The sequence below is a fragment of the Budorcas taxicolor genome, chromosome 15, assembly GCF_023091745.1.
Source record: "Budorcas taxicolor isolate Tak-1 chromosome 15, Takin1.1, whole genome shotgun sequence".
NCBI classification, from domain to species: domain Eukaryota; kingdom Metazoa; phylum Chordata; class Mammalia; order Artiodactyla; family Bovidae; genus Budorcas; species Budorcas taxicolor.
The window spans coordinates 1,385,863-1,398,730 of record NC_068924.1 but is presented as its reverse complement, the minus strand read 5'-3'; the positions used below and the strand labels follow the sequence as shown (position 1 = coordinate 1,398,730).

At 40.3% G+C, this 12,868-nt stretch overlaps 1 pseudogene; it reads left to right on the top strand.

Moving 5' to 3' along the window:
* The first annotated feature begins 512 nt into the window (after positions 1 to 512).
* LOC128060591 (splicing factor 45-like) overlaps positions 513 to 12,868 on the top strand; it is a 38,602-nt pseudogene continuing 26,246 nt past the window's right edge.

The window sequence follows — 12,868 nt, the reverse complement described above, 5'->3', positions numbered from 1 at the left end:
TCTCTCTCTTCCCCTGTACAATAATAAGGGATGTGATTTAGGTCATACATGAATGGTTTAGTGGTTTTTCCTACTTTCTTCAATTTAAGTCTGAATTGGCAATACAGAGTTCATGATCTGAGCCACAGTCAGCTCCTGGTCTCGTTTCTGTTGATTATATAGAGCTTCTCCATCTTTGGCTGTAAATAATATAATCAACCTGATTTTCGTATTGACCATCTGTAGATGACCATCTGTCCACGTGTAGAGTCTTCTCTTGTGTTGTTGGAAGAAGGTGTTTGCTCTCACCAGTGCGTTCTCTTGGCAAAACTCTCTCAGTCTTTGCCCTACTTCATTCTTTACTCCAAGGTCAAATTTGCCTGTTAACTCCAGGTAGCTCTTGATTTCCTATTTTTGCATTCCAGTTCCCTATAATGAAAAGGACATCTTTTTGGGGTGTTGGTTCCAGGAGGTCTTGTAGGTCTTTCATAGCACCGTTCATCTTCAGCTTCTTCAGGTTTACTGGTTGGGGCATGGATTTGAATTACTGCGATACTGAACGGTTTGCCTTGGAAATGATCAGAGATCATTCGGTCATTTTTGAGATTGCACCCAAGTACTACATTTTGGATAGTGTATAGTTAACTCTTGTTAACTATGAGGACTACTCCATTTCTTCTAAGGGATTCTTTTCCACAGTAGTAGATATAATGGTCATCTGAGTTAAATTCACCCATTCAAGTCCATTTTAGTTTCCTGATTCCTAAAATGTCGACGTTTACTCTTGCCATCTCTTGTTTGACCACTTCCAATTTGCTTTGATTCATGGACCTAACATTCTAGGTTTCTATGCAATATTGCTCTTTACAGCATTGGATCTTGCTTCCATTACCACATCTGTCACATCCACAACTGGGTGTTGTTTTTGCTTTGACTCTGTCTCTTCATTCTTTCTGTAGTTATTTCTCCACCTTTCTCCAGTAGTGTATTGGGCACCTACCGACCTGGGGAGTTCATCTTTCAGTATCCTATCTTTTTGTCTTTTCATACTGTTCATGGTGTTCTCAAAGCAAGAATACTGAAGTGATTTGCCATTCCCTTTTTCCAGTGTACCACATTTTGCTAAAATCACTGCAGATGGTGACTGCAGCCATGAAATTAAAGATGCTTGCTCCTTGGAAGAAAAGTTAAGACCAACCTGAAAGTGAAAGTGAAGTCGCTCAGTCGTGCCCAACTCTTTGTGACCCCATGAATAGTAGCCTGCACCAAGCTCCTCTGTCCATGGGATTTTCAAGGCAAGAGTACTGGAGTGGGTTGCCATTTCCTTCTCCAGGGAATCTTCCCAACCCAGGGATCAAACCCGGGTCTCTCACATTGTAGACACAGACACTTTACCGTCTGAGCCACCAGGGAAGTCCATGACCAACCTAGACAGCATATTAAAAAGCAGTGACATTACTTTGCTCACAAAGGTCTGTCTTATCAAAGCTATGGTTTTTCCAGTTAATCCTAAAGAAATTCAGTTCTGAATATTCATTGGAAGGACTGATGCAGAAGCTGAAACTCCAGTACTTTGGCTACCTGATGGGAAGAACTGACTCATTTGAAGAAACCCTGATGCTGGGAAAGATTGAAGGTGGGAGGAGGAGGAAATGACAGAGAATGAGATAGTTGAATGGCATCACCAACTCGATGGACATGAGCTTGAGTAAGCTCTGGGAGTTGGTGATGGACAGGGAAGCCTGGTGCAGTCCATGGGGTCACAAAGAATTGGACACAACTGAGTGACTGAATCTGAACTGATACTTTTCTCCATTGTGGCTGTACCAATTTGCATTTACACCAACAGTGCAGAAGGGTTCCCTTCTCTCCATACCCTTTCTATCAGTTATTATTTATAAAATTTTTGATGATGGACATTCTGACGGGTGTGAGGTGATACCTCATGGTAGTTTTGATTTGCATTTCTCTATGAAATACCTTTTTCCATCCCCTCACTTTCAGTCTAGTGTGTCTTTAGATCTGTAGTGAGTTTCTTGTAGGCAGCATGTGTATGATTCCTATTTTTATATCCATTTAACCACTCTGTCTTTTGATTGGAGCATCTAGTCCATTTACATTTAATTACTGCCTTCTATGTTCTTATTGCCATTTTGTTCATTGTTTGGGGGTTTTGTAGGTCTTTTTTGTTCCTTTTTTCGTCTTTTGTTCTCTTGTGATTTCACAACAATCTCTAGCTTTATGGCTGGATTCCTGGATTTCTTTTTTGTGTATTATCTATTATAGACTTTTAGTTTGTGGCTACCATGAGATTTTTGAGTAACAATCTATATTTATATGGGTTTGTTTTAAGTTGCTTAGCTCTTAATATCAAAAGTATTTTAGCTACCCTAAATTTGCACTCATCTTCCCTCAAATTTAGTGTTTCTGATACTGTGTTTTATATCTAATTGTTTTGTGCATCTCTTAACTGTCCATTGTGAATATTCATGATTTTACTACTTTTGACATTCCTACTAGATTTGTGTGTGGATGCTTTCCTACTCTCACTGCATCTTTGCTTTTACTGATGATTTTCCTTTCATAATTTTCATGTTTCTGGTTGTGGCCTTTTCTTTTTTTGTTTAGAGAAATTCCTTTAGCATTTCTTGTATAACTGGTTGTGGTGCTGGACTCTTAGCTTTTGCATGTCTGTAAAATTTTTGATTTCTCCATGAAACCTGAAGGAAAGCCTTTCTGGGTAGAGTATTCTTGACTATAGGTTTTCACTTTCATCACTTTAAATGTATCGTGTTGTTCTCCTTGGGCCTGAAGTTTCTGGTGACAAATCAGCTGATAGCCTATGGGATTTCCTTTGTATGTTGTTTGTTTCTTTTCCTTTGCTACTTGTAACATTCTCTGTTTATCTTTAATTTTTTTCATTTTGTTTGCAATATGTCTTGGTATAGTCCTCTTTGGGTTAATCCTATATAGGATTCTCTGTGTTTCATGGGCTTTTATGACTGTTTCCTTTCCCAGGTTAGGAATGTTTTCAGCTATTATGTCTTGAATATGTTATCAGGCCATTGCTCTCACTTTTCTTTCTGGGACCCCTACCATTCAAATATTGATATATGATGTTGTCCTTTCGGTGTCTTAACCTGTCTCCATTTCTTTTCATTCTTTTTTATTATTTATGTCCAGTTTCAGTGATTTCCACTACTCTGTCTTCCAATTCACCAATGTGCTCTTCTATATCATTTAGTCTACTGTTGATTCCTTTCAGTGCATTTTTCATTTCAGTTATTGTGTTCTTCATCTCTGTTTGGTTCCTATTTATATTTTCTTACTCTTTTTATTTAAAACATCTAACTTCTCATACTGTGCATCCATTCTCCTCCCTCGTTATTTGATTGTCTGTATGATCATACCTCGAATTCTTTCTTTGGTAGATTGCTTATCTCCATTTCACTTAATCTTTCTTCTGGGGTTTTATCTTGTCCTTCATTTGAAACATGTTCCTCTGTTACCTCATTTTGCCTAAGTGCTGCATTTCTTTTCATGTATCTGGTAGGTTACTTACATTTCCAGGCTAAAAGGTCTAAAAGTGGCCTTTGTAGATGTTTTATGCTTCCCTCCACTTTCATCTCTTGAGCTGTATGTTCTAAGGGATTCCTCCTATAAGAGCTGCATGGGTTTTTCATTTAGTTTGCAGGAGGGTAGGGAGCATGTCAACAGGCTATGAAGGTAGTGTTTCCTTGTGACTGGAGTCTGTCCCAGATAGGTGAGACTTGTCTAGAAGCTAGAGATTCTAGGGTGGTTACTTGCCCACTAGTGGGGTGAAGCTATTTCCTGGGGCTTTTGCTGATGTAATGGCTGGCAGAGCTGGGTCCTGGAGTCTGACTGCAGCACCCAGGGATCTTTGAGGTGGTGTAGATTGCTGGTGGGTGGGGGGTTTTCTGACACAGTTGGTTGCAGTTTTTGGGGGTGTCCTGAAGCTTATGGTGGGCTGATAGTGGGTGGGGTCAAGACCCAAGCCATTCCACTGCAGGATCTGGCCTGTTGTTGGAGTGGAATGGGTCCACAGGCTGTGGAGCTGTTGCATTCTTGAGACTAGTGTCTGTCCCTTGGTAGGTTCAGCTTGTCTAGAAGTTAGAAAGGCTTCCTGGAGGGTGGGACTACATACTTTTTTTTACATAATGATGTGATATTGTAATTTATAAATATATATTTATGTATAAATTCATCTCCATTTCTGGCACAGGGCTCTTGAAACACTTGCAATTTTTGAATAATAGAGGTGTCTTTTGTTCTAATGAGGAGACTCTGTGTGGGCTCCTGGACAGCTCCTGGATGAATGGCCATTGACCAGAAAGACCGAACCATTATTAGAAGCTTAGAATTTTCAGTCCCACACTTTTTCTCTTGAGACAGGCTGAAAATGGAGTTAATAATCCATCATGTCTGTGTGATAAAACCTCCATGAAAACCCTAAAAGTGTCTACTGAGTTCCTAGTTCTTTCAGTATCCATATGCTGAGAGTATGATGCACCTTCCACAAGGCAGAAGCTCTTGTACTCAGGAGTCTCCCAGCCCTTGTCCCTTGTATCCCTTCATCTGGCTTTTCATTCGTGTTTCTTATCATATCCTATCATGAACTGGTAAAGATAAGCATTTCCTTGAGATTATGAAATGCTCAGCAAATTATGAAATCCAACTAGAAGCAGGCAATGGGAAGACTTCATTTGTAGCCAAGTCTAACAGAAGTTATGGGTAACTTGGGAACCTACTATTTGCCATTGGCATCTGAAGTAGGGTGAGAGTAGTCTTATGGGGCTGAGCTCTTAAACTATGGGATCTGACACTCTCTGTCAAAGTTGATAGAAATTATAGGATGCCAGATGATGTTGTGGAGAGTTGCTTGGTGAGGAGGAAAAAAACCTGAATATTTGGTGACCAGACTGTGAGATGTAAAGTGTTCTGTGTGAGGAGTAAGAGAGACACATAGAAGGAAGATCATTAAGTTTTTCTAACATATTGGTTGTCAGTTTCAGTAAAGTATTACCAATTAAATTCATTCATCAAAAAGCAATTTGTAGTGAGTATGAACATTAAGAATGTGTGCTTCTTTAAATGAATCTACCTCCTTTTCCAAGGCCAATATTAGAGTGAAATCAGTGAGGAATCTGCTTTCAGAGGAAAAATAAAGAGGAAACCAAATAACTCAGTAATTCAAGTTAAACAATATTTTATTGCAATATTGTTAAAAAAATTACTGCAAAATATTTTGATAAAAATATTAAAATTTTAAATAGAGACAATATTCAGAAAGATCCATGCCAAACTATTAGGGGCCTTGAGATAATGAAAAAATGTCCCTATACACATATTTTAATTTGAATGACCTACCTTTATTATAAAATATTAAGGTATTGGAAAAATATCAAAAATTTAGAAAATAGATATATTCAGTTCAGTTCTGTTGCTCAGTCATGTCCGACTCTTTGTGACCCCATGAACTGCAGCACGCCAGGCCTCCCTGTCCATCACCAACACCTGGAGTTCACTCAAACTCATGTTCATCGAGTCGGTGATCCCATCCAGCCATCTCATCCTCTGTCGTCCCCTTCTCCTCCTGCTCCTCAATCCCTCCAAGCATCAGAGTCTTTTCCAATGAGTCAACTCTTCACATGAGGTGGCCAAAGTGCTGGAGTTTCAGCTTTAGCATCAGTCCTTCCAGAAAACACCAAGGACTGATCTTCTTTAGAATGGACTGGTTGGATCTCCTTGCAGTCCAAGGGACTCTCAAGAGTCTTCTCCAATACCACAGTTCAAAAGCATCAATTCTTCAGCGTTCAGCTTTCTTCACAGTCCAACTCTCACATCCATACACTCTGCTGCTGCTAAGTCACTTCAGTCATGTCCGACTCGGTGCGACCTCATAAACAGCAGCCCACCAGGCTCCGTCGTCCCTGGGATTTTTCAGGCAAGAACACTGGAGTGGGTTGCCATTTCCTTCTCCATACATGACTACTGGAAAAACCATAGCCTGACTAGACGGACCTTTGTTGGCAAAGTAATGTCTCTGCTTTTTAATATGCTATCTAGTTTGGTCATAACTTTCTTTCCAAGGAGTAAGCATCTTTTAATTTCATGGCTGCAATCACCATCTGCAGTGATTTAGGAGCCCAAAGAAATGAAGTCTGACACTGTTTCCACTGTTTCGCCATCTATTTGCCATGAAGTGATGGGACCAGATCTCTAATCTTTCTCATTCTGTTGTTTTCCTGTTTCTTTGCATTGATCACTGAAGAAGGCTTTCTTATCTCTTCTTGCTATTCTTTAGAACTCTGCATTCAGATACTTATATCTTTCCTTTTCTCCTTTGCTTTTCACTTCTCTTCTTTTCACAGCTATTTGTAAGGCCTCCTCAGACAGTCATTTTGTTTTTTTGCATTTCTTTTCCATGGGGATCTCTTGATCCCTGTCTCCTGTACAATGTCATGAACCTCCATCCACAGTTCATCAGGCACTCTATCTATCAAATCTAGTCCCTTAAATCTATTTCTCACTTCCACTGTATAATCATAACGGGTTTGATTTAGGTCATATCTGAATGGTCTAGTGGTTTTCCCTACTTTCTTCAATTTAAGTCTGAATTTGGTAATAAGGAATTCATGATCTGAGCCACAGTCAGCTCCTGGTCTTGTTTTTGTTGACTGTATAGAGCTTCTCCATTTTTGGCTGCAAAGAATATAATCAATCTGATTTTGGTGTTGACCATCTGGTGATGTCCATGTGTAGAGTCTTCTCTTGTGTTGTTGGAAGAGGGTATTTGCTATGACTAGTGCATTCTCTTGGCAAAACTCTATTAATCTTTGCCCTGCTTCATTCCACATTCCAAGGCCAAATTTGCCTGTTACTCCAGGTGTTTCTTGACTTCCTACTTTTGCATTCCAGTCCCCTATAATGAAAAGGATATCTTTTGGGGCTGTTCTAAAAAGTATTGCAGGTCTTCATAGAACCGTTCAACTTCAGCTTCTTCAGTGTTGCTGGTTGGGGCATAGACTTGGATTACCATGATATTAAATGGTTTGCCTTGGAAATGAACAGAGATCATTCTGTCGTTTTTGAGACTGCATCCAAGTACTGCATTTCGGACTCTTTTGTTGACCATGATGGCTACTCCATTTCTTCTAAGGGATTCCTTCCCACAGTAGTAGATATAATGGCCATCTGAGTTAAATTCACCCATTCCAGTCCATTTTAGTTCGCTGATTCCTAGAATGTTGACGTTCACCTTTGCCATCTCTTGTTTGACCACTTCCAATTTGCTTTGATTCATGGACCTGACATTCCAGCTTCCTATGCCATATTGCTCTTTACAGCATCAGACCTTGCCTCTATCACCAGTCACATCCACAGCTGGGTACTGTTTTTGCTTTGGCTCCATCCCTTGATTCTTTCTGGAGTTATTTCTCCACTGATCTCCAGTAGCATATTGGGCACCTACTGACCTAGGGATTTCCTCTTTCAGTATCCTATCATTTTGCCTTTTCCTACTGTTCATGGGGTTCTTAAGGCAAGAATACTGAAGTGGCTTGCCATTCCCTTCTCCAGTGGACCACATTCTGTCAGACCTCTCCACCATGCCTGCCCATCTTGGGTGGCCCCACAGGGAATGGCTTAGTTTCATTGAGTTAGACAAGGCTGTGGTCCTAGTGTGATTAGACTGACTAGTTTCCTGTGATTATGGTTTCAGTGTTTCTGCCCTCTTGCAACACCTACCATCTTACTTGGGTTTCTCTTACCTTGGATGAGGGGTATCTCCTCACTGCCGCCCCTCCTGACCTTGAATGTAGAATAGCTCCTCTATGCCCTCTGGCACTGGTGCAACCCCTACTCCTTGGATGTGGGGTCGCTCCTCCTGGCCGCTGCCCCTGGCCTCAGGCAAGGGTAGCTCCTCTCGGCTGCTCCTGCGCTGTCGCAGCCTAGCACTCTCAGCTGCCGCCCCTGACCTCGGACATGGGGTAGCTCCTTTCAGCCACTACCCCTCAGGGGTGGGGTCCTCCCGACTTCTGCCCCTGACTTCAGACGTGGGGTAGCTCCTCTCGGCCATGCTCTGCATGTCATCGCAGCCACCAGAAGAGGTGGCAAGAATATACAGAAGAACTATACAAAACAGATCTTCACAACCAAGATAATCATGATGGTGTGATCACTCACCTAGATCCAGACATTCTGGAATGTGAAGTCAAGTGGGCCCTAGAAAACGTCACTATGAACAAAGCTAGTGGAGGTGATGGAATTCCAGTTAAGCTATTTTAAATTCTGAACGATGATGCTGTGAAAGTGCTGCACTCAATATGCCAGCAAATTTGGAAAACTCAGCAGTGGCCACAGGACTGGAAAAGGTCGGTTTTCATTGCAATCCCAAAGAAAGGCAATGCCAAAGAATGCTCAAACTACCACACAATTTCACCCATCTCACATGCTAGCAAATTAATGCTCAAAATTCTCCAAGCCAAGCCTCAGCAATACGTGAGCCATGAACTTCCTGATGTTCAAGCTGGTTTTAGAAAAGGCAGAGGAACCGGAGTTCAAATTGCCAACATCCGCTGGATCATAAAAAAAGCAAGAGAGTTCCAGAAAATCACCTATTTCTGCTTTATTGACTATGCTAAAGCCTTTGACTGTGTGGATCACAATAAACTGTGGAAAATTTTGAAAGAGATGGGAATACCAGACCACCTGACTTGCGTCTTGAGAGGCCTGTATGCAGGTGAGGAAGCAACAGTTAGAACTGGACATGGAACAAAAGAGTGGTTCCAAATAGGAAAAGGAGTACATCAAGGCTGTATATTGTCATCTTGCTTATTTAACTTCTATGCAGAGTACATCATGAGAAACGCTGGGTTGGAGGAAGCACAGGCTGGAATCAAGATTGCCAGGAGACATACTGATAATCTCAGATATGCAGATGACACCACCCTTATGGCAGAATGTGAAGAGGAACTAAAATGCCTCTTGATGAAAGTGAAAGAGGAGAGTGAAAAAGTTGGCTTAAGGCTCAACATTCAGAAAACGAGATCATGGCATCTGGTCCCATCACTTCATGGCAAATAGATGGGGAAACAGTGGAAACAGTGTCAGACTTTATTTTTTGGTTCTTCAAAATCGCTGCAGATGGTGACTGCAACCATGAAATTAAAAGACGCTTACTCCTTGGAAGGAAAGTTATGACCAACTAGATAGCATATTCAAAAGCAGAGACATTACTTTGCCAACAAAGGTCCATAGCAAGGCTATGGTTTTTCCAGTGGTCATGTATGGATGTGAGAATTGGACTGTGAAGAAGGCTGAGCACTGAAGAATTGATGTTTGTTGTACTGTGGTCTTGGAGAAGAGTCTCGAGTCCCTTGGACTGCAAGCAGATCCAACCAGTCCATTCTGAAGGAGATCAGCCCTGGGGTTTCTTTGGAAGGAATGATGCTGAAGCTGAAATTCCAGTACTTTGGCCACCTCATGCGAAGAGTTGACTCATTGGAAAGGCTCTGATGCTGGGAGGGGTTGTGGCCAGGAGGAAAAGGGAACGACAGAGGATGAGATGGCTGGATGGCATCACTGACTCGATGGACATGAGTCTGAGTGAATTCTGGGAGTTGGTGATGGACAGGGAGGCCTGGTGTGCTGCGATTCATGGGGTCGCAAAGAGTCGGACACGACTGAGTGACTGAACTGAACTGAACTGATGGGACCAGATGCCATCATCTTCGTTTTCTGAATGTTGAGCTTTAAGCCAACTTTTTCACTCTTCTCTTTCACTTTCATCAAGAGGCTTTTTAGTTTCTCTTCACTTTCTGTGATAAGGGTGGTGTCATCTGCTTATCTGAGGTTATTGATATTTCTCCCAGCAATCTTGATTCCAGCTTGTGCTTCTTCCAGGCAAGCGTATACTAAACCAACAATATTATTTTAGGTTTAAATATTTTATTCATTTCAAAGCAAAGTGCATTCTCTTTTTACTTTCATCATTTAAATGAAGGCACACACATAATATTTTAAAAATCAACTTATCTTCTTATCAATTGGGAAAATTGACATTTTTCTTACTTTTTAAAAATAAGTAAACACCTTCAGTAATTTTTAATCAATTTCACCTTACTGAAACTTCCTTTGCAAAGTGGCAACGTACCATTTGTTTTACTATGTCACTTTTTAAATTTCAAATTTTCATATTTTGTTTATTAAGAATTTTGCATGAATTTTTATTAAAAAATACATTAAAATAAATTTATCAATTACTTAGGTTTTTGGTCCCCCATTAAATTTTGCATTAGATCAAGGGCCACATTCTGTGCTACAGCCATAGAAAATCATTTTTCTACACCAAAGCATGCCAAGAATAAAGCTTCTGAGTCTTTCTCCATGCAGCAGCCTCTGACTGAAAGCTTTTCTATGCTCTGTTTTTGTCTTTCATTAAAAATTCTAAGACCCACTCCTAGGAAACTTCCTGAACACTACTCTCAAGAAAAACCAATCACTCTCTTCCTCAGGCGTCACTAAACCTTGCACATGCTTCCATCATACTTATCACCTGCTTACTTCAAATGTGTTCATTGCAAGCCACTTTAAGGGTAGGAACAGTCTCATATGATTTTGAAACATTTTTACTAGCACAGGCCCTCAGCAATACTTCATAAATATTGAATTAAGGAAGAGATGGAAACTAAAAGTGAGGAGGAAATGAGGGAGAGAAGAATGTAAGAGAATAGAATTGTCTAATAAAAAAGAAAGAAGTGGACAGTTATCTGATAAGAATATCACTAAGGTAATTTACTTTTTTATTAAAGTTACCTGGATAAATAAGTTTTAAAACATGTTTTATGTAACAGAAACTCCAAATCAAACAACTTAATCTAACTCCCCCCCCACCCCCACCCCGGCTAAAATAAAGGAATGGGGGAATGGGAGTGCTCTAAATTTATATCAGGAATTTAATTTACAGAGGTATGGCTGAGTGACAACATGAAGAGGGGAAAGACTTCAAAGAAGATTTTTATTTCTTACATTTCCTAAAAGAAGGGAGAATGCCACACCATGCAGTATCACAGAAGTGTCAGGCCTTTGGCTAGAGGCAGAAGAGTAATTGAAAAGCCTGGCCAAAGTTTTTATTGGAGTCTCCATGGAAAAGCCATGGCAGAGCAGTTAAAACAACTTTGGACTGGCCAGTTTGAATAATGTTGCTTACCTGGTCCTGGGTTTAAGGCAGAGGAATTAGTAGCTTGTTGTATTATAGCTTGATAAATGAGATCCCTGAGACATATTGACTCAAGGTTAGTTGGCTTACATATGAAATGCATATACCAGGCTATCTCTAAAAATTCACTAGTACTGAGAGAAGCAGTCTCTACCCAGTCAAAGAGGTAACAAAGAGACCCTGTGATGAATGTACCCCAAATAGACAAATGTAGAATTCAGGAAAGTGCAGAACAGGGAGAAATTCCCTGGTTCATAAAATCGAAAATTCATCATTAGTGTCAATATCAAGTGAGGTTTTATTTGGGAGTTCAAGTGATCTCATTAAGAGCTCAACTTTACCCTCTCATTTCTATCTTCTCTGATAGGCTGTTTACAGAGACTTCCCAGCTATACCATTCAATATAATAAAATGGCTTCACACCTCTGCAGACATCTCATCTCCATGGGAAACAGATGTCAAAGAGAAAGAAGGAAGTTTCTTTCTTAGAAGTTTCAACAAATACCTTCTTCAGTTTCATTTGCTCTGAATGAGTTATGTGCCTGTCTCTGAACCAACCATTGTAGAAAGAGAATGAAATATATGGATAATTGAACTCACCTTACTCCTTTCCTAGAACTTGGGATCAAGTCAACTTTACTTGGACTATGAAAATGGGAAATTTAGTGAATTCTAGAAAAAAATCTATAAAGTCAGGAAGGGATAGGAATTCTGGGTATACCAAAATATGCCTGTTAGTCAGAATTTTTCATATTTCTTGTACCAGTTTGAAAAAGTGCCAGATTCCTCTGTTGGTACACTGTAGAAAAAGATGGGCGATCCCCCCTTCCTTTCAGGACAAAAGTGAATGGCTTTACCAGACAGTAACTGAAATAATTAGGAAACATTTAGAAAAACACACAATTTACTAATATGTGTTTTAACAAGTGGAGAAACATATTATTAATACCATTTTGATTCAACTGAAGCATTACTTTTACTAGTGCAGTCTTTCACATATTGGTCTACAACAAAGCACTAACATTGTATCATATTATTGTTTTCTCCAGATATATGCCCAGGAATGAGATTATAGGGTCATATGGTAGCTGGGTCATTTTTAGTTTTTAAGGAATCTCATTGCTGTTCTCTATAATAGCTGTACCAATTTACATTCCCAACAATAGTGGAGGAGGTTTCCTTTTTCTACATATCCTCTCCAGCATTTATTGTGTTGACTTTAAAAAAAAAATGCACAATGTGAAAGCTGCAAGTTAGGTTTTGTTGTTGTGGTTCATTTGCTAAGTCATGTCCAAATCTTTGCAACCCCATGAACTGCAGCATGCCAGACTTCCCTGCAATTCACTATCTCCCAGACTTTGCTCTCATCCTCTGTTGCACCCTTCTCTTCTTGCGCTCAATCGTTACCGACGTCAGGGTCTTTTACAATGAGTTGGATCTTTGCATCAGGTGGCCAAAATATTACTCTCCACCAAAGCAGTGGCTGCGGGTATACCCTAGGAAAGATAAAATCCATGCTTCAAATCCTGGTCTCCCATGAAAACCACTGGGCAACTACAGACTACATGGGGATGGTTCTACACAAGGACACCCACCTTCAGGACCAGGATAGGTAACTGTTTTGCCTGCTTTCAAGAAAAAAAAACACAG